The following is a 22979-nucleotide window of genomic DNA, read 5'->3' as shown; positions in this document are numbered from 1 at the left end:
CAGGCTGAACCGCAGCACAGAGCTGACCTCTGCCCACAGCACTGCTTTTCTGCATCTCGTTTGTCGTCCGTATGAATCGCCAGCTCAGCAAGAGGCAGGGAGACGCTAGAGCACCAACTACTGCATGCCTGCCCCCTCTTCCCCATGATCCCTGCTGGACATCCCAACACCTCCTTCAGATGCTGTAGATCTGGTCAAGTTAAAACTTGACTGTTACAGATGCTTGCCTGCTCTACCCTTTCAGGACAAGTCTTGGCTACACCTATGTAGCCACCAGGCTAGACTGGTGAAGCACTCATGTCAGCATGGCCAGGAGAGCATTCCTCCCCAGCTGTACACCTGAATGGCCTCTTGGGTGCGTGGTGAAATAGCTCATCTGCACATACACCTGCTCACGTGGGATGACTCTCTGATGACTGCTCTGGCAAGTGGAGGAAGAAAGTTCAACTCCAGACATGCGCTAGGGAGTGCGAGAGCAGCCTGTGCATGCATCTGCTCAGGCGCTGAGCTCACGGCTGGCTGCTGGAGCACAGCAATGATGGTGGCTGCTGCTGGAGTGGAGTCAGGTAGGTGGAGCCCGGCCAGCTCTCCAGAGCACAGAAACAGAAGCCATCAAGCATCCCATGGGTAAAGAGCACCCACACCATCACTTTGCCAGGGCTAGCCGCCAGAAGAGCACCGTCTTGAATAGTTAGATCAATTTCTGGGCCAGTCTCATGTCCAATCTGTACATCTCATCCCAGCAATACAGGATCAGCCAGAACAACGCAACAGGAAAAGCCCCTTTTTAAAGCAGGCTACTCCTCCCTGCAGAGAGGGATTTGGGGGTTCTGGCAGATGAGAAGCTTGACATGAGCCAGCAGTGTGTGCCTGCAGCCCAGAAGGCCAACTGCATCCTGGGCTGCATCACCAGAGGGGTGGTGACAGGGGAGGGAGGTGATTGTGCCCCTCTGCTCTGCCCTGGTGAGGCCCCACCTGGAGCCCTGCGTCCAGGTCTGAGGCCCCCAGCACAAGAAGGTCGTGGGGCTATTAGAGCCGGTCCAGAGGCGGGCCACTAAGATGATCATAGGGCTGGAGCACCTCTCCTACAGAGAAAGGCTGTGAGAGCTGGGGCTGTTCAGCCTGGAGAAGAAAAGGCTCCAGGGTGACCTCATTGTGACCTTTCAGTACTTAAAGGGTTCTTATAAAAAGGATGGAGCAGGACTCTACTCGTGTAGATAATGACAGGACAAGAGGGAATGGTTTTAAACTGAAAGAGGGGAGATTTAGATTGGATGTTAGGAAGAAGTTCTTCACTCAGAGGGTGGTGAGGCACTGTAACAGGCTGCCCAGAGAGGTTGTGGATGCCCCATCCCTGGAGGTGTTCAAGACCAGGCTGGATGAGGCCCTGAGCAACCTGATCTAGTGGGTGGCATCCCTATGGCAGTGGGGTTGGTACTGGATAGTCTTTGAGGTCATTTCCAACCCAAACCATTCTGTGACTCTATGCCACCAAAACGCAGGAAGCTCATGCTGCCACATGCGACTGTACCAGGAGGCTGTAGCAGCTACTATCTAAGACAAGCAAAAACCACCCCAAGGGGAAGAGGAGAAAGCCTGCCTGCATGACCCTCCAATTAAAAATACCCACCTGATGTGGCCTCGCCGTTCTGAACATGGCAGTCGGCCCCAGCGCGCCCCGTGTCACCCAACAGCGAGCCTCTGTGACACCATCAGGCCTGGGGCAGAACCCATGGGAGTGGTGTGGTGGTTTGCTGCCATGCTTACAAAGTAGCACAGCTTGAGTTTCCCAGCTGCTGTTTATGCCCACAGGACTGTATGTAACTGTAACAATTAGGAAAGTCAATCAATTATCTGGTATTGAATACTGCAGCTAGGAAAAACAAGGGGAGGGTAGCACATCAGACAGAAGGCAGCAGTAGAGTTTCCTGAGGAAGATTGGTGGTGTTCAGGGTCAGTAATATAAATTCAGCCTTCCATCTACCTACAGGCAGTAAGAACGCTTTGTGGTGCTACATATGTGGAGCAAAGAAGCTACTTCTTTTGTTCCAGGGGATGGTTTCACACTGTCCTGGCCAGCTGAAGGGCACAGATTTTGTTAGAAGGGAATCCCATCATACCAGCAAAATGCCCATTAATGTAAGCATAGTTGGAATTGATTATGTGACCTACAGGAGTTTATGGCTCTTAAGAGCTCATGCAAATAAAAGGAACACAGTTCTTCAAGTCTCCTGATCTTCCTAAGAATGCCTTGATGAGCACAGTTGGAAATAAATCCCACTGAAGCCCTCTGCAACCCTAAAGCACAGACTTTTGATTGCAAACCCAGAAACTACACCTTAGCTAAAATGGGTTTCAAAAGCCAAAGTTGGGTAAACATCTAAAACAGCTCCCTTCTCCTTCAATGCAACCCTGAACCACGTTTCAACATTTCTTCAATCCATGTGAAGAGGAGAGAAGCCAAAAGGATGCTGTGAGGAAACCAAGTGCAACCTGCTGTTTCTGTAAGGGAGATACTACTGCACCAAGAGCAGGCAGCATGCCCTCACGGACTACTAGAGGTCAATCCCACCAGCTATCAGTTCTTGAGCTGCTGGAAGTCATAACCCACGGTATTTAAAAACCCACCAGAGATTTGTTTGTGATGTAATGTGGAGCTGCAATCCACACAGGCAGTTGGTCAGGTATACATCTTACTCTGCTGTTTGCCCATTGCGTACAGCACCATCAACTAAATTTGCTTGTGAACATTAGCCCACACCGCAAAAAGGCACAGAAGAACAAGAAATGTTGAAGTTTTGCTTAAGCTTCCAGTTAAATATCCTGCCCATAGGATCTCCTAAGGCTTAAGTTGTTTGAATTCACAGCTGATGTGGATGATTGATCTGTTGGGGGAGCACTGTCTTTTCATAGTCTTCCTTGTGTAGTTATTTTTAGAAAGCATCATGTCTGAAAGTTAGCATTTTCCCCACAACATTACCTGCTGCTCTTGGGGGCTTGGGCAATACCCACTGACTTTGCCTCAGGCAGAAGAGATGCACTTTCAGAGCCTGGACGAGCATTCCTGACCCTCAAAAACAGTTGAGCATGCCATGATCCTCTCCTTCTCCTGCAGAATCAGGAAACTGCATCTTGAAAGACTAAGGCACAGGAGTCATAAAAGAATATTAAATCCAGCACTGCTTTAAGAGGCCCCTGTTTAAATACCACAAGGCAGTGCTTACCTGCTTAGTACCTGCAGCACTGCCAAGGTATTTGGTTTTAGATTTAAACATTGAAATTGCTGTCAAGTGTGTGTCTGGCATGAAGTGCAGTTCTTTTGTTGCTATTGCTGATTCAATACAACCAGGTGGTATTTCTAATTGTTTCCATGGCTTTGAAGACCCATTCAAGCCATCCTCATTTTTATTAAATCATCTCAAAAGCTGCAAGCCACAATCAGTTGTGAGGACAAGTTAGATCTACCTCAATTGTAGTAGCAGGGCTCAGATTGCTATCACTTTCCTGCCCTATGCATCATCCCCTTTCTCCATGGGAAGATCTGAAGAAATGACCTCATTTCCCCATGCCTGAAGCAGTGTGTTCCCAAATAATCTCTCCCACTACAAGTTCATTTACCTTTTAAATGAAACATCTTAATAATACTACAGCAAACAAGAAGCCTCAGTTGCATTAAGCCCATAGGTTTTAGTCACATGTCTCTGGACTTCTCTAAGGAGTACATACATTTAGAGGCAGTTTTCAATAGCAAATTGGACCAGAACGGTCACATTCCAAACAGTCTGACCTCTACTTTCATGAACTTGCACAATACTTCAAAGCTAAAACTATAATGAACTGCAGGATGTTTTATTTGTAGAAAGTCCAAGTAAAAATGATTCCCACTAACAATTGCTACTTAACACAATACAGATTTTTATTGATTTTATGGTTCACAGCAATCTCTTCAGACCTTATTCTTGTGCTTAAGCAAAGTCTTTCTAGCCCTTGAGACAGTGGCCACAGCACACAGGCCTACCTGAAACTGTATTTGGACTATAGAAGCTGACCAGAAGCTGGTCTGTTTCAGAACAGCTCATGTGGAAGGGGCCTTCAAAGATCATCTAGTCCACCTCTCTGACTTCTTCAGGGCTACCCAAAAGTTAAAGCACAGTAACAACTGCATTGCCCAAATGCCTCTTGAACACTGACAGGCATGGGGCATCAACCACCTTGCTAGAAAGCCTCTTCCAACCTTTGGCCACCCTCACAGTCCAGAATATTTTCCCGATGCCCGGTCTGACCCTCCCCTGGCACAGCTTTGTGCCCTTCCCGCACATCCTGCCATCAGTCCTCAGGGGGCAGAGACCGGCACCTCCTCGGGAAGCCGCAGAGAGCAGCGAGGTCGCCTCTTGGCCTCCTTTCCTCCACACTGGACCACCCAGGTGCCCTCAGCCTCTCCTCACAGGACAGGCCTTCCAGCCCCTTTTCCAGCTTTGTTGCCCTCCTCTTTCAAGGACCTTAACATCTTTTTCATACTGTGGGGCCCAGAGCTGCACGCAGTATTCCAGGCGAGGCCCCACCAGCAGAAAACAGAGGGACAATCGCCTCATTTGACCGGCTGGCTGGGCTGTGTTTAATGCACCCCAAAATGTGTTTTTTTTCTCCCCCTTGGCTGCCAGGGCTTGCTGCTGAGCTGCTGTCCCCAGCACCCCCAGGCCCCATCCAGCTGAGCTGCTCTCCAGCCACGCGTCTCCCAGGCTGTGCCCGTGTCCGGCACTGCTCCGTCCCAGGGGCAGCACCCGGCCTTTCCCTTTGTTGACTGCCCAATGCTCCCATCTCTCCAGATCCCCCTGCGAGGCCTCTGCAGGGAGTCAGCAGCACCTCCCAGTTCAGTGCCATCGGCAGACTTGCTGAGGACCGTCCCACTCCTGCCGGCAGATCGCTGATAAAGATGTTGAACAGGCCTGGCCCTAGAAATGAGCCCCGGGGAACGCCGCTGGTGATCGGCCACCAGCCAGATGCAGCCCCATTCACTAGGGCCCTGTGAGCTCTACCATCAAGACAGTTCATCACCCAGCGCAGTGTCACAGCTGGACAGAAGGATGCTGTGACACTATCAAAGGCCTTACTAAAATCCAGAAAAACCACATCCACCACCTTCCCTTCATCCACCAAGCAGGTGACCTTATCATAGGAGACCAAATTACTAAGACAGGACTTTCCTTTGATGACCCCCTCTTGACCATGCCTGATAACAGCTTTGTTCTTTAAGTGCTTTTCAATATCCCCCAGGACAATCTTCTCCACAACTTTCCCAGGGACTCCGGTTAGACTGAGGTCTGTTGCTTCCTGGGTCTTCCCTCCTGCCCTTCTTGTCACTGGGTATAACGTCAGCCACCTGCCAGTCAGCAGGGATGCCCCCAGACTCCCACGACCTTTGGTAAATTGTTGAAAGGCTCTAACATCTGCTAACTCCCTCAGTACTCTGGGGAGAATCCCATAGACTTATGAATGTTGATCTGATACAACTGTTCCCTTACACATTCTGTGACCATAGATGGAAAGTCACTGCTCCCCCAGTCACGGTCCTCCAGCTTTGGAGACCAGGCACCCTGGGATCTGTCACTAATATTAATATTAAAAACTGAGGAAAAAAGGCATTAAATGCCTCCCTTTCCTCATCCCTACTTGTTGGGTGACCATCTTCATCAAGTATCAGTCCAAGGTTTCCCCTAAGCCTCCTCTTGCTGTTGACATTCTTGAAAGAGCCCTTTTTTTAAAATTCTGACACCACAGTGGCCAGATTTAATTCAAGATGAGCTTTGTTTTTCTCTTGTTTTGTCCCAGCAGAAGCAAACTGCAGCTCCGTGCTCTCCCTGTGAAGCCAGACCTTCCTTCCAGAGGTCAGGTTTTCCTTTTCTGCTCAAGTTCCTGGAGCTGCCTGTTCAGCCAGGCAAGTCTTCTGCCCTGCTTGCTTGACTTGTGACACAGGGGGATTGCCTGCTCCTGGGCTTTTAGAAGGTGGCTCTTGAAAATTGACCAGTGACCAATGGACCCCAAACCCCCTAGAGCTGATTCTCAGGGGACACAGAACTAGCGCTCCGAGTAGCTCGAAGTTTGCTCTCTTAAAAATCCAGGGTGGCAACTCCACTGACCTTTCTCATTATACCAAGAATTTTGAATTCAAGTATTTCATGAACACTCTGGGCAAGACAGCCACCTACTGTCACATTCCCACAAGCCCTTCTCTATTCTCAAACAGGCCCAGGAGGACTCCTTTCCTACTTGCAGCAGGAAGTTTTCTTCAGCATGCTTTAGGAACATGCCAGGCTTGCTGGTCACAGCAATATTATATTCCCAGTTTGTCTAGGAAGATGAAATTTCCTATAAGGACAAGGGCAACTGATCTGGAGATTTCCTACAGAATAGCTCATCCATGTCGCTGCCCTGGGTGGGTGGTCAGTAGTAGACACCCACATCTGCTGTGCTATCTCTCCCCTTTACTCCCCACCCAGAGGGTCTCTACTGCATCATCCCTAACAGCAAGTGCTGTGTAGTCTCATCTCTCCCTTACACACAGCCCAACACCACCCTGCCTGCCCTGCCTGTCCCTCCTGAACAGCCAGCAGCACTCCAGCCACGGGGCTCACCCCATCAAGTCCCACTAATACCAGTGATATCATAACTCTGGGAGAGGACCAGAACTTCCAGTTCATCACATCTGTTCTCATACTGCGGGCATCGATACACAAGCATTTCAGATGTGCTCCCGAACCCTCACCACTCCCCAGAGCAACACAGATGCTCCATTAGCCTTCCTACCTCAGATGGTGCCACCCAATCCCTTGGCCTAACACCTCAGTGTTCCTAATGGTATACCCCTCCTCCCTCAATCCTAGGTTAAAGCCCTCTCCATCCACCCCACCAGGTTATGGGCCACAAAACATTTCCCCCATTGAGACAGGTGGGTTATACTCATTGATGGTGAAGATTTGCCAATTGACGAAGATACTTAGATTGGTTAAGGCATGAAGAGAAATCTAGGTACCTTTATTAGTCAACAGGAAAATATCTCCATCTAGACAGGATGGGCATCTTCACATGACGATTCCCATTTCCTGCAATGAACAAGTGACCATCTTCACAGAAGGCTTACACTGGTTAAACAAAGCCACACTCCTGGAAAGCAAACTTAAGTGACTATATTTGTTTAAATACATTGTTTGTGGAAAGGCTGTAAATACGTACTCCTTCAGTGTTTCCCATTTGCCCATTTTAGCAGTAGCAATCTTTGAAAAAAGAAAATCTTATCTCCACACTACATAGAATAAAATAAGGAAACAAGCAGCTGACAGTGACCAAGCCAGAGGAGTGGTGTGGGAAGCAGAGCTCTTGCTCAGGCTCCCCACCAGCCACTACATCCACAGCTGTGCTGCCAGAGCATTACCTGCCCATGCTACATCCCAAGGTGTGCGCTGCTTCCACAGAAGCCGAATGTGCCCACCAGGACCCGCAGCGTGACCAGCCCGGGTCCTTCGGAAGCTCTCAGATCACCAGGAGCAACTCCTTCAGCACCCAACCAGCTCCCCCCAGCTCTTCTTGATGTAGCTGCTGTCACTGTGTAATCATGCAGATAACAACCCTGGCTGTGGTCTCAAGTCAGATGACAGCATGTGCACCAGGTGGTGCTCAGTGACCATCAGGAGCTGTATGCAGACATTTGGGAGGACACACCACCAGGCACACGTTATAGCCCCTGCTTAAGTCCATGCACACAACAGCCCAACTCCTGCTGCACATACCCAGAATGCTGCAAGTACTTCTGGAGGAGGTTAGAGAAACCCAAGCTCACATTCCTCCCCCCCGTCACCTCCCTCATCCTCAGGCCTTGGCCATGACACAGCTCTGCAGATAGAGCACCAAACCCCACAGAGTGCTTGCATGCATCTGAACTGCAGCCAGGGCAAGGTGGCCACCACCACACCACTGCCTGCATACCATTGCTTCTTCCACCACCACGTACACCACCACACTTACTTCCAGGACAGATGCAGTGAGGTCTGGGGCTGGTGTGCACTGCCCCATCTCTTCCCAGGCAGTGGGCACCCCCTCAAGCCAGCCCCAGAACAGAGCACCAGCACTGCTGGGACACCCAGCCAGATGCAACATTACTGCAACATCAGGGAACACAACCGAAGAGGCCACAGCAAGGGAAGCTGGATCTGCAGCTGAGATCAAAGAGAGGTGAAGGGAAGCAGGCTCATCTCTCACACCTCATCCTGAGGAGCAATCAGCTTGAGGTCACACCCCAGCTCCCTGCTCCATCACACAGCAGCTGTTACCAGCAGCAGCTCTGGAAGACAACCAGACCTCAGTTCAGTTTGTGCCCAAGTCGCTTTTCCTGACCCAAATAGCTACAGAAACTGGCTATTTCCACTTACACACGCCTTACCTCACTGGTGAGATGAACATGCATCAGATGGATGTGCCCTAACAGGGCCGTTCTTCCCACACAGAGTGCTTTCCTCCAGCAGCACTCACCATCATACCATGGACACACCTCATGCATATCCCAGCTCACTGCTGCCAGGGGCCTGTAACAGGCTTCTAGACTAAATTTCTGCTACCTGGCTTTTTTTGCAGAAAGAAAAACAACTTTTTAGCTTTAAGGCATGAGAAATACCTACTTCCTTAGAACCCAACCACAGGTCAGCCAAAGAAGCTAACACAGTTGTCTCCTCACCACTAAGCAGCAAACACTGCCACATTTGCTAGAGCTACAGTATTAAAGTCAGACCCACACAAATAGGTCTCTGCTTCCTAGCTGGGACAACACTTGCTGGCCAAGCAAGCACAGACATTGCAGAGACTTGGCACCTGTTGCTCTGGTTCAGTACCCACCTTGGTCACAGCATTCTTGCAAATCTCTAGCACTAAGCTGACTGGATAGCATTTCTGACAGGTATTTGTTTGCTGCCTGTTAAGATAAAAGGGACTGCCTTGCATTTGTTTGTCCATTGCTAATAACATTCAGTTCCTGCATATTGCAGAAGCAAAAGAACGGGACATGTCTGCAGGAAGACGACCCTGAACTCAAGGGAGCATCTTTCAAGTGTTACAGTCATAGTAAGAGTGCCCCCTGCAACAAGTACACAACCAAAGGACTCTCCTTGAGTATCAGCCACCTATTTCTGGACTAATGGTACCGCTTCTATCCAGAAACACACCACAGAATGCTCTGTACAACCATTTGTGTTCTCTGCCCAGCCATGACAGAGATGCCTCCAGGGTGAAGAGGGGCATTAGTTAACAGCAAGGAGCAGCTGTGCTGGCACACCAGGCACAGCGTGAGGCAACTAAAGGAGGGCAGGCAAGATGGCACGAGTCACCACTCAGGACTGCAATAAATTTTCAACAGACTTCTGGTTAGGTGACTAGTCCCTGGTATTTTGCAGGGGAAGCAGAAATGTTTAGTCAGTGAAGGGAACACTAAGAGGGCTGTGATCTCTGCCTTAGGGGCTTTGGATTTTTCAGTGTACCAGAGGTCTGAGCACCTTGGAGATGCTCTTATTAGGAACTGACATCAATACTGAAGCAGGGAAGTTACAATAAGTACTCATACACCAAGAACTGCCACACTGGGAAGGCACAGTTTTTTTTTCCTTCCCTTTCAAAAAAAAGGGCAGCCACTTATAGAAGGTCACAAATTTAAGAAGAGGTATGAAGCATCAGATGACACCACCCAGGAACACCGGGGGTTTAAAAATACCCGATCTTGCACAGTTGGACTTCTGACTGATTTTGGCCACTGACTGCTACAGCAGTTTACACTACTGTCAGGACAACACATGCTGCAGAGAACGCCAGCCACGGACACTCCCAAACCCATCTGCAGTAACTATTACTGGGGCTTCTATTTGTGTTAGAAGTGTCATTGTAATTTCTCCCCACCCTCCCCAGAGTAATTTTCAGGACAGGTTTCTGAAGCAAGTAAGAGCAGCAATACACAACTCCACCCTGCTCTACAGATGCACATCCAGAAAGCTCTCTATCTGGACTGTGGAGTCAGGCAGTCTCCAATCCAACTAGCACAGGGCAGCATTGTAAGGGAGCATTTTTTTTTTTTTACTCCCCCCAAGCTGTTAATTCATTAATAAGCACAAAGAATCTGGAAAAAAACCACTGCCCTGCCTTGAGATATCAGTAGGAAGTAAAATGCCACAAGCATGGTGCCAGCAAAGGCAGAACTCCAGCTCAGGCAGGACCAGAAGCCCAGTCCCCACGTCCCCATTGCTTCTCCTGGGCTCTGCTCACCCATCATATTCCCACAAACTCTACCAAGAATCCTATCCTCTCGGGCCAGGGTCCTGCTGTGCTGGCTGAATTTGTGGAGAAGTCACCAGAGCCTCAGCAGGCTCCCAGGCAGCAGCAAAGGGGTGGACCAAGCATCTGTCCTGCATAGGTTGGGCAGCAATGGAGACACCAGCCGATTCCTTCCACTGCCTGTCTTGCCTGGACCCCACAAACCTACAAAGGCAAGCCTGCAGGCTTGCAAAGAGCTGCCTTCCCCCACAACCACAGCACAACCACTTCCCAACCAAGTCCCCAGCTGTGCAGGACCTGTGCAGCACAGCTCAACAAGCAGAGCAGACAGCAGCAGCTAGGGAGGTGCCAGCACAATCCTAACCCCACAGCAGGTTTTTTTTTTTTTTTTACAAGCATTGGAAGCTTGCAGCAACAGAAGCTCAGCTTGGCTTTGAATGTGTCACCCCCACCCCCCCAGCCCCTCACCACCTCTCATATACACATGAACAGGATCCTTCCCCTTGCAGCAGCAACACAGTGGCTCTGCCCCAGGTGAGAGCCACGGTGGGCAGAGGGAAGAAAGCAAGTCCTCCGCTGCTGCCAGACAGGACCCAGGGAGCAGGGTGGCCAGGAGGGCCCCAATATATGTCTGCACAGGGCAACATCCATGGGAATTCATGGTGCTGCTTTCCCTGCCCCTGGAGAAGGCAGCAGGCCCCACTGATGCCTCAGCCACACTGCAGCAAGTCCTCTCCCAAAAGTCCTCAGGAAAGGGCTTAGCTCTGAGCCGTTCATGCTGCAGAGGATTCCCAGAGGGCAGACATGCCCATCAGGCAGCTGCCGTCAGGACAGACTATCCACAGCCTATGCCAGATCTCACATCTGATGTAGGTGAAAGTCAGTGACAGACGGGGACACGCCACCTCGCAGAGCCCATGGAGGGCACTGCCAGCTGCAGGTCAGTTTCTCCCTCCAGCACCACCAGGGTGGCAGAGCTGGCCTGCAGCTCAGCACCCCACCACTCGCAGGGCTCCAGGAGGTGCTGGGATCACTTCAGTAGCCTGCAGACCACAGCTCAGTGACCACTTACCAGCCAAAAGCTCTTCAGATAAGTGAAATATGCTACCCTAAGATATGCTGACACAACAGGAGAGCAGTCCTTTATGCTAACACTGATGCACTGAAGCACTGCCCACTTCCTTCTCCTGCTCCATGCAGCTGTGCCCACAGCAGACTGTCACACAGATGGGTGACAAAGCTCACTTTGCATTCCCAGCATGAAGGATTGTTACCTGCTCCAAAGCAGAACCTGCACCTTGACCACGCAGTGGTCAGCGCAGAAGCACAGACACGCAGAACTCAGCGTAGTGCTCCCACCACCAGCAGAGAGACTGGAGAGACTAGACTGATCTGCTAAGCAGGAGACAGAAAGTGTTTTAAGATGCATGTGGAGTCTTGCTTTCCATAAATAATATTTTCAGGAACAGCACTTATTGCAGACCCCATTCCTCCTTCCTTTTAAAGGCTTACTGCGGTGATTAGAAATAATGACTCCTTCGCTGAGGGGCCGGAGGAGTCTGTTACAGCAGACCGCACACTGAAGCTTGTATCTGGGCCAGTTTTGGCTCAACAGCCACGGATGTATTAGAAAGGCCTCATGAAGAGCAAGAACTGTGCAGGACACCCAAGACCACAGCCAACATATGCAGAGAGGCACTGAAGGGAGCACTTGCCCAAGCTGGCAGCTGCAGCATTGCTGTCACACAGACCATTGACCCGTCTTTGCACCTCTCCCTGTTCCAACACCACTCGGCTGGCAGCTTTTGTTCAGAAGGACAAAGGCAGCATACAGGTGAATGTAGTGCATACATGAACCAGCCAGTGCCACTGTGTTGCAGGCTGCTTCCCTTCTCCACTGGGGACATTACTCCATTGCTGTCAGAAGCAACTGATGCCACATGAAGTAGCAAGCTGCACCAACCAGGGTTAGGCATTTAGAGGAGACACTACTTTAACAAGTGACTGAGAATCCTCTGTTCATACACTACTACAGCCACTCCTAAGTGCACTGAGAGTATTAGCATTAAGGTATTTAGGAAAACTAGTATAATTAAGCAGCTCTTATTAGTTTTTCTCTGAGCTAGTAGTTTCTAGAATATCCTGCAGAGGTAGGTTCCACATGCTAATTATGCATCACATGAAATACTCCTTCCTGCTTGCCATCACTTCACTTTATGCAATGCCACACTACTCTCGTTCAGAGGATGGCATTGCAGATGCTTTTAACTTGTTTGTGTCACTGTAGAAATCCAGGGAATCTTAACACTTCCTCAAAGTCACACCCAGTCAAAAGAACACATGGCTAGAAACTCATGCAGGACTGCTTGATAACCCAAGTCTGTTCTTGTCCATGTCAAAGAACAACAGCCCAGACTTATTTTAGCATTTGCTGACCTCTAAAGCACAAAGTCATTCTCAAGCACTTGTTCACATGAAAGGAGACACATTGTACTCAAATGCAGCTTATTGCCTGCACTTCGAAAGCCTGCAGACAGAGTGCAACAACCTAACTTCTTGCCTTCTAAGAAAGGATTTGTCCACTCACCACATTACCAATAGTGCAGTTATTCTGCAGTACTTCCCCAGGTATGTCCCTTTCAGCTCAGTGACCATCCTCCAATCCCACCAGTAATCAATCTCACTTTTGGTCCAGGTTTTGGGCAGCTGCGGGAACATGCACTGCAGTATGGTGGAACTGCACCAAGGCCAGCCTGGCCAGGGAGCTGGAGGTCCTGCAGGAAGTTCCTGCTTCTACAGATGTGCAGTTTTTGCAATACCGGCTTGGTCCCACCAACAGACAGTCTTGGAAGCATCGTGGATGGGTTGCCATTATTTTAAGTGTGCCTTTTAAAAACAGTTCATAGAAGAGCTGGCCAAGAGGGTGCTGAAAGTGCTGATGGCAGTCAGCAGCTTGTCAGATACTGTGATAACAGCAACAGGGCTGCACTAGTGTCAGCAACAACCAAGCTCTTGTTAGCACTCCCCTGGTATAAACAGGGCTCCTAGAAGATTGCTTCACTCCCAAGAACAGAAGGAGCAGCAATTCTCCAACCTACCTCAGACAGAATATCTTGAAGTTGCCACCATTGCTGCAAAAAAGCCTCAAGGCAAGAGAAGAATTAAATCCCCCATTACTTTATTCAGTCTCAAGGTTTTCACCACAGTATGTACTTACCATGTTCCAGTTTTTACCCAAACAGGGAATTGCTGGCATCTGCTCTCACAGGATGAGATTCCAGCTGTTTTAGGCTGCAGCAAATATTCAGTGAAGCAAATACTCAGTGATGCCACCAAGAGCAGCAGAGGTGGTTTTGCCAGAACATTATGAAAAACGCTCCCCACACCCAGATGACTAGAAATTCTTTGTAAGCTAAAAACAAACCACACCCTGTACCCACAGGGCCAGGGAAAGCACATGTGTCAGCAGACAACAAGACAACAATAGAACAGTCTCTGTGCGATGGAGATGGGGAAAGGCATCAGGCTTAGATATACTTCTCCCTGCACTTACCCACCCTATGAAAAAATCTAAATGTTAATCAGGATGGTCTTTTTCCACTTGGACATTTGTTTTCAGGCAGCAAGTACCCAAGACTTACATCTTCAAAGCTGCAATCATCAACGGGTTTTAATATTTAGATTCAATTGAAGCTATTTCCTCCCTTAAGTATGTACAAACCAAGATGTGGCAACATTATGCTAATACTGGAGAATCAAAGTCAAAGTTGCTGGGAAACTTCTGTTTGCTGACAGTATGAGCTTTCCAAGTTACAGGAAACTATTCCACATTCTAATTCCTAATCTAATATGGCATTAGTTATAAGATTAAAAACATGGATGCAAAAGGCTGTAGTAGGTTCCTATCATCGGGTTGCTCCCTCTCTTCTTTGTTAGCATTAAATTTGGCAGCGGTTAGCTGCTGCACCAATCAGAGCAGGCAATGGTGCAAACCTCTCGTCTGATCTAAAGAAAGAAAAGCAGTGCTTGAGAGTCAGGGCATGCAATTAAGCAAATATACCAGCTTTCTAATCCTTTTGGATGAGGTATTAGAAAGCTTTTGAAAGTATAGCTGTTATCATTGCTTGGGGTTTCTGCATATATGAACTAACCCACATTACAACAAAGCTGAGCTGACTTTGTAATACCCCTTCTTCCACACTGCTATGCACACAGGGGGTACACTGGGACCACAGGGTATGTCCGCAGTTACTTAGCCTACACTGCTCACCCAGAGGCCTCAACTTTGATTTCCTAGGAATTTTAAAGACCACAAACACTTCCCTAACAATGGTCCCTTCTCCCAGCCTTTCAAGTGAGGGGGGTTCCTAGAGTAATTCCAGAAAGTGCTGGATTATTCTATTTGAGGAATCAAGGAGACATGGATTCATGTGTGCAGGACCTGCTCACCCACAACCATGTTGACCTGGTCCTCTAACCTGCCATAAGGGTTCTTTGAAGATTTAAGACTATTATCTAGAAAAGGAACACAAGGAGAGGCGAAGACTCCTACTGCATCAATTTCACAGATTCAGTCACTAGGCAACAAGACTGGAAGACACTGTCTTAGCTGTGCTGCTTCTCTTGCCATTTTGCCTGCCATGGTAGACTCAGGACCTACTCCTTTGTCTTCAGCTGTCTTGAGTTCGGTATTGTACATGGAAGACTCCCTGACCTTCCAGGGAGGGTTACCATTAAACTCCACTCTCAAGGAAAAGCATTGTATGTCACTAGAGCATAGCCTGCTGCTGTCAGGAACCTGCTCAGCCATAACAGCTTATTTTCCTGCCTTGAAAGTTATGTGCTGTAAGACTTCTGGGCTTCACCTCCCCTGTTGGTTATTCCAGCCTGAGCTCTGTTTTCCACATGGGATTTATTGCTATTGACAGATCACTAATTTCCCTGCACAGCTTTCAGCTTTCTACTTGCATAACCTCATCAGTAACAAACATCATCTAGCTCAGACTCCCAGGAGTCTTTGGGTTGTTCTGTAGGATATTCCAAAACACTTGCTCCCAGGACTCCACTTGTAAAAGCTAAATACCAACAAGCAGATCAAGCAGAGCTTCCAGCATTGGCACTTCTGCTTTTCCTAATGTGTTCCACCACACAAGGCGGAAAAGGTTAGTCTGACCAGGTTGGAAGAAGGTAGCAAACTAATTTAGAGTGGCTTGAGGAAAGTGATGAGAATGACCATGAGCCAGCCTGTTTTAAAGTTATTCCAGTAGAAAACAGTTTACCAGGGATGTTTTTTGGAAGAAGCTCAACCTCGCTCAACCACAGCTGTCTAACCCTGAAGAACAGCATTCACTTGATTGCCCAAAGCTGGACCCAAAGCTGGAGGAGCCTCCAGGGAAGCCTGCTGAAAGACACTACTCTGGCTTTCTGTAGTCAAAGAGATGTAAACAGATGTCACGAGCAAGCTTTCCATGGTAGTTTTTTCAGAAGCACAGAACAGCCTCAGAAGCCTAAAATGTTGCTTTCTCCTATTCATTTTCAGCTTTCCATTTAGCACATACAACAGCTTCATAAGGCTGTGTCAGACATCTGCACCTGTACCAGGCAGCACAAACACCACGAGGTGTTTTCTTCAGCTGCAAATCCCTCACTCCAGACATACACAAGCCTTTTCTCCAGTATAGAGAAACCTCAACAGTAAGAAGTGGTACCACAGCAAAAATGCAGGATCTGTTGTACTGTTGGTACAACACAGTATGCAAGTCAAACACTGCAACTGACATAGCAGCTACAGGAGGAACAGCCCAGCTTCTCATATCAGGGACTTACCCTGCCTGAAGTTCTGGAAAGGAAGTTCAGAGTCTTCTTGCAAGGGTCTTTGGAGTCACAATCCTACCAAGCAGCTGTGCTACCAACCCTTCTGGAGAACATGATCAGAGATTTCAGCAAGCAGGTGCCAGACAGTTGTTAACCACAACCCTATCTCTCCCCAATTTCCCCTTGCCCAAAATCCGAGCATTCAGACAGCTGTTACAGCATGAAGATAGAGACTAAAAAGTCCACATGCCAAGAAGACTCCTCCTGCAAGGGTGGAATGGAATGAACAAACTAAAACTGCTCCTTGTGGAGACTTCCTCACTCCAACAAGGATGAAAAAGGTTTTGAAGAAAAAATGAATTTGGATTTTCCAGGACAAGGAGCCAAAGCATTGAGCATTGGCCTGACCTTGCTCCCACACCAAGGGGAACACACTTACCAGCTTAGTGAAAAAACCCCTCTGTATTTCTCTGAAAAGCCCAACTAACCCAGACACTCTAAAGACTGCCCGAGGCTGGAGTTATTTCTCCACTTGGCCATTTCCCCACACTTGGACCGGGAACAATTACTGAACTGGAATGAATCACTGCATTCAAGCATCCACCCTTCTTCATGCCAATTATCAAACACCAAGACTGGCTGTAGGACAAAATTCACAGTAAGAGCAGCTGACTCTTCCGAACAAAATGCCCATCTTCTGATGAAGTGCTTTCCACCAGCTCAGCCTTTGCCTTTCGCTGAGAGTGACCACTGAGCACCCTGATACATGAGTAGCTACTACAAGGTAAGCCCCAGTATAGACTCATACCATGTCAGCCACTCTGGGGTCAGCAAGTGCTTTCACTTCGTGTCCTTGCAAGCAGGAACTACCATGACCACAAAGGCAGAGGGAGCTGCTCTGCCTCACCACTTCAGGCAGAGCCAGGACTAAGCCCAAGCACATACACTGCAGTCGGTCTGTCCCCAGTAAGGGGACAATGCACTTGAGTGCCTCAGAGTCAGTCCTGATGCCTGCAGTATTGGACTGGGAAGCAAACTAATCAATGCTTCCTACATTTTCCTGCGAAGTACCTTCAAGAAAACATTCAGCTTTACATACTAAAGCCATACTTTCAGAGGGAGAGAGATCAGTCAGGTTTCTTGGATCTAGGCCCTGCCAGAAGAGTTGAGACAGTTACTACATGCTGACTAAAGATGCTTAGTAAGCAACTAAACACCAGATCTCCATCCCTTACAAGACAACTACTCTGAGTCTCAGCCAGGGTTTAGCTAAAGCTTGGTAAGAATGGAATAACACTACCAGAACCTCCTCTGCATGGCTCCTGCCAGGCAGCAGATGCAGTGTGAACATGCCATCAACATGAGAATGACACGGGGAGAGAGAAGTGCTGTCAAGTAGCTAAAAAACTGGAATGCTGAAGCTGTTCCCATTACAACCTAAGTTGAAAACCTAGAGTGCATGCTGCAGAAATTTTTTTCCGCCCCTGTATAAAGAAGCCACTATTCCTGTCAGCTCCAGCACTATACTGCAGTGAGAGAAAAGTTCCTTAATAGTCTTTCAAAGGCCAAAACAACCAAGTGCTTTAGAAATTAATAGTCCTGTGGCAAGCAAAGAGGTGGGGAAACACCAAATAAGTGCCTTTAGTTTTCAAGTGTCTGGTTTCCATTGTCTTCCACTCACACAAACCTGGCAAAGCACTGGATGCTCTCCCACTCACTCCAGCTGTGGCCACGGACCCACAGGGGGCTGGGATGTTCGTAGAAACAGGGCACAGCAGCAGCCCCATGTGCGGTGGGAGCAGAACGCAGGTCCCAGGGCAGCCCCTCATGTGGGTGGCCACCCACAGGGCTGCTGCTCTGCCTGCTCCAAGGGGCTCTGAGCACCCAGCTGCAGAAGAGTCGTCCTCACCGATTTACAGGGGTGCAATGAGCAGCCAGGAGAGCCCTTCCTGCACAAGTGACCATTCCCTACTTGCTAGGGCTGGTGTCTTCGACAGTCATACCAAGAGTGAATCCAAGCTTCAGGCAGCAATGTAAAACTTTATATTACTGGCCCAGGCTTCCAGAAGACAAGACACCTAGGAGATGATAGCAGACAAGCTACATACCAACAAGGCTGAATTCTGAGACTGAAAACAACAACAATGCATTGAAGCATTGATGGGAAAAAAGTCCAACCTCCCTTTCAGCAATAGACATTTAGTTCTTCTATTTCTCTATCTGTAACCAGCACACACTGTACAGCTGAGGAAACAATAGTAACAAGTTATTTTGGATACTGTTTTGTAAATAGATGCATGGCCAGTTATCTAATCATGGGAACATTAATACAAGGAGGCTCTGACAGAACAGCAGAGCACTTATAGCGCTATTTAACAGCAAGCTTTCAGCAGCTTGCATCACCTTCATCAGTAAATTCCCATGAATCTGCAACATCAGCAGCCTACGCTGCAAGACACCTGGAACAGTTTGTGAAGCGCTGTCTCCCTTGGTACTACAGGGCTACCCCCTCCTACTCCAACCACTACTGTAAACAACCACAAGGACAGTTAAAGGAGGCACCTCTACAGCAAACTTAACTGACATTTAATTGACAGGACACCTGACAGCACTGCTACCAAGCCCAGTGCAACCTAGGCCAGCACCCTCTGCTATCCCCCCCCAGCATGGATGCCTTATCCCTGGGGAAAGGGTGTAACAACCCAAGTGAGTCACACTGGGCACACAGGAGGCCACCATGGTGTGAGGATTTACACAAGGATACAGCCTGATTTCAACTTGATTTGTGTACCTCATCAGGCCTCACACCAGGAAGTCATTACTGAGTGCTTAAAAAAGATGCAAACAGCTCAGACACCAAGAAAGCAAGGCATGAAAACAAGGTATTTGTGTGAAAGACTACCCTTAATGTTGCTCAAGCTCACATTAGTATGTATGAGATCATGAGCAGACCACGATCTACACCTGAGAGGCCAGAAGGAGCCCCTTGTACAGAAGCACTGCATTAGATGGGCAGCACAGAGCTCAGCCAAGCCATGCACCTCGCGCTCTGCACCACACCAGGAGCATTACGGCTGCAGACCTAGGGGCAGCCAGAGCTTGAGGCCAGGCGAAAAAGCAGGGCTATGAAAGCAACCCAGGGAGTCAAAGCCCCTTTCTTTCTCCTTGCAGCTGTTACCTGTCCCCCACCACACCCACCACAGCCCCGGTTACCACTTGGCATGGACCAGACCTTGTGTGGCCACACAGCACATGAGGGAGGCAGCCAGGGAGATGAAGGCTGCAAGGCTCATCAGCATCCCGCTGACCACATAGAGAACAGAGGATCCATATGATTTGTGGTTTCTCTAGGCCAGGAAACCAAGCATATGGCAATCTGCAGTACAATTAACATTAACATTATTAACAGTATTCTGTTAAATTAAGTACCGCATTGCTCAGAGCCAGGGTCATATCTAATTGAAATAGGACACAGCCTCCCAAACTCCTGTCCTACTGGACACATGCCTCTGGGACAGCTCAGCCTCTACCCCAGGACTATTCTGCCAGTGACAGTTTTAGAAGCACTCCCTGTTTGAAATTAAAGGACAGTTCACACTCTACAGCAATGCAGAAGGAAATATCTAGGTTCAGCTCTGTCATGCATTTTGAATGAGCAGGGAAGTTTTGCACAAAACCACTGCACCTAAGTTCTGCAGATATTTAGCTATCTGGGCACATACACAATTTCAGGACAACATTTAGTCAAATTCACTGGAATGTCCAGTACCACCATCCAGCAAGCTAAAAAAAACCTTTAATAAATTCAAGACTAAGGACTCTGACCTGTTCTTCCTCTTGGCTTGCTTCAGCAGTGATCTTGAAGCAAGAGCATGATTTAAGGCAAATTTTAACACAGTATGAGTCTGCAGTCACTGAATGCCTGGCTTTACTAGACTGCTTTTTTCATTAGGAAGTTACATTCCAGGATGTTCTGCCCTTTGCCTGCCCACCCAGATTCCAGGAGAAGCCACCTCCTCTGCTACATGCAGCACTCCAAGCAGAGGAAAAACACGGAAGATGGCAACACTTAGAGCTAGAAGTGGGTTCAAGTAGGCAAATTATATTGCTGTTCTCAAATCCAGGATGTTATTAGAAAAAACTCTCAGGAGCCTGACTAACTAGAAAACTGCTTTGTGGTTTAATTCAACAGTCCCTGCCAGAAGGAACAAGTTTGCCTTGGGCTTTGGCTCCTGCACCTGAGATGCAAGAAGCTTCAAAACATTAAGGCTTAAGTTATCAAACACTTCCTTTAGATTTAGATTTTTAGATACACAGAATATATATTTGGCACCTTACTAGCAGAACATTCATTAGTTTCTATTAGACATGTATATGAGCAATACAGTGCAATAACATGGAATAATTGTTTCTGAAATTTTAAAGCTAGCTTGCAATCTGACTTACCACCTAGGACAACCAAACTACCCTGTGATGTCCCGCTCATTTTGAGCATTCAGCCCCTCAGTAAAAACAGAAGTTAATCTGTCGGCTCTGAAGGTGCCAAGGAGAAAGGTGACAAACTGAACCCAAGAGCAAAATAAAGCACAGCACGGAACTCTGGAGGGAGACTGCACTTCAAAAAACCACAAGCACAAAACCTAGTTTCCCCTACATGGTTGAGGCCCCCGCTGACCCCCTTCCCATCCCCGCTCCACTTACAGCTGGAAAATTCTGCAGGCAACTTTGTACAGCACAACAGAGTGAGCAACAAGTGCTTGCTGTCCCTCAAGGCAAGAAGTTATGTCCACTGTACAGGAATGTGAGCAGCTGAGCTACCGCACTCTGAGGAGCATGAGCACAGCTGGAATCACAGCATTTGAAACAGCCGGTTACTTTGAGAACAGTGCCCCAGGTTTTCACACCTTGGTGCCAGACACACTATGAAGTACCACTCCGGTGTGGTAATGAGCATTCTGCTTTCTGGAAGTAGTTAATACCAGAAAAAAGTAGACCTATTCAGACTCCTTGCTGCGGAAACTCACTCCTTTCTTCTGTCAAAGAGATTTTACCATAAAGCCAGCTAAGAAAGTTATTCATAAATCTCATCCACAAAAAGAAAAAGGAACTTTATCTTTAGTTTTTAATTAGATATTGGAACACATACAAACTGCAGGGACAAAAGCTCACATACACATAAGCTCCACTGCTGAATATGCAAAGTTCCCCCTTTTGTAGATACTGCTAGACTACCTCCTTCCTACATTCATGATCATAGCTGTGTAGAAGCCTTAGCTCCGACCTTCACCACTTCGCAGTACAGGATAACAGTAACCAGAGGACCAGCCCACGGAGCCGAGAACTGCAATCAGCGCTCCTGCAAGGGACACCGGTGGCAGCCTACTGCCCCTGCTTGCCGGACTGCTGTGCATTACACAGGGCAAACTCTGCGCCAATGCAGCCGTGAGCTGTCACAGTCAATCACAAGCAGTGCTGAGCATGGCATGAATCAGATACAGTACAGATGGACAGGCCTGGAGAACCTCAGAACAGGAGGCCAGCTGAACAGCATCCGCTCCCCCTTCAAATAAGACGTACTGCTAATAATTCAAAGCCAACCATATGCAGTGGGCAGACGAAACAGGTCTACAGCTCTGTCAGTGTCACAGCAGAGCGTGCACAGGTATCTCCCAAACCAGCTTCCTCCTACATACATTTGCTACATGAAAACCTCAAAGGATTTTGAAAGCCTGCAGTTTCTGGGGAAATGCACTGCAGGAGGAGGTTATGCTGCCTCTGAGGCCAGGCCTTCAAATCCTGCAAACAGGCTTCAGCACCAGACAACCTGAGCACCAGAGGTAAACCAGCAGCTCCACCTTCAGCTGCGAGGAGTTTGGATCAAGCAGCACAGCAGAGCATTATCCACCTATGTTTCCACTCTATCCTTACTCAGTGTTGCCCAAACCACAGTGCACTAAGTCTGGCTGAAAAAAGCAAGTACCACTGACACAGAACTGATTCACATCCTGGAAGCATGTCACTATTAGCTAGGGCAGGAGAGCTTGAATACAGAAACAGTGAAGTGCTACTGTTGTCTTCTTTATGCTTGCCCCATACCTGACACCATATTAGTAAGCAGTGCTCAACATGACTGGAAAGAGCCCAGACAAGCGCAGAATTTGGCTCAGTATGTTATCTTCCTTCTGGTGAGGGACTGGAAAGGAATGTACAAGACAAAGAACAACTGCATTTTTCTTTAAAGAGAGAAGGGTTCCATTATCTCTTGCCACTCCCTGATCAAAAGTTATCAAGTGGTAGAGAGACTTAAAATACAGAGTCCTCCTCTATCACTCTGAAGCACAGTAGCTTAGCTAGATGGGAGCCCAAGGCTTCCAGATACGCTTAAGTGACTTCATTTTTAGTCATCTTAAGAGCACCTAACAGCTTTACATCACCTACTTTTCTCTGCAACAGTTTGCTTTGAGCACAAATCTATATCTTGGATGATTTCTGCATGATGTTTGCGGGAGCTGTTTACCTTTGAACAAGTATACATGGCCACTGCTGCTACAGGATCAGGCAGCTCTAGTTTCCAAGTCTTTATCAGAGATCACACAAGACAACTTGATTTTTGTCTCCAGGTCCTGGCTTGCAGCACGCAATCTGATGACTTGCAATCTGAACAAGCACTTGGTGTCACAACCCTTAGCTAACTGGTGCTGAAAGAATGTCTCCAACTTCAGTGCTGGAAAGATGCCCAGACAAACTTGTAGTGATTTTCACTACCTTATCTTTCAGACAGGAATGCTATTTCCCTTAACCCAAATACATTTCAGAGGGCTATTCGGAAAAAAAAAAGATGTTAGTAGCCCACTCTTCCC

At 48.1% G+C, this 22979-nt stretch overlaps 1 protein-coding gene across 10 annotated transcripts in view; it reads right to left on the bottom strand.

Annotated features, from left to right (window-relative positions):
• Window positions 1–22979, bottom strand: part of DLGAP4 (DLG associated protein 4) — a 155517-nt gene that overhangs the window by 12536 nt on the left and 120002 nt on the right. Inside the window, exon 1 of one of the 10 annotated variants that reach the window (XM_040575458.1) lies at window positions 7031–7100. The exons of the other annotated variants lie outside the window; for them this stretch is intronic. The gene's annotated coding sequence lies outside the window, so the exon portion shown is untranslated. Of the gene's footprint in view, window positions 1–7030; window positions 7101–22979 lie in introns of those variants that run through there. 10 annotated transcript variants of the gene reach the window in all.

This window comes from Cygnus olor, chromosome 16 (genome assembly GCF_009769625.2).
Source record: "Cygnus olor isolate bCygOlo1 chromosome 16, bCygOlo1.pri.v2, whole genome shotgun sequence".
In the NCBI taxonomy this organism is placed as follows: Eukaryota; Metazoa; Chordata; class Aves; order Anseriformes; family Anatidae; genus Cygnus; species Cygnus olor.
This window is presented reverse-complemented; position numbering and strand designations above follow the sequence as displayed.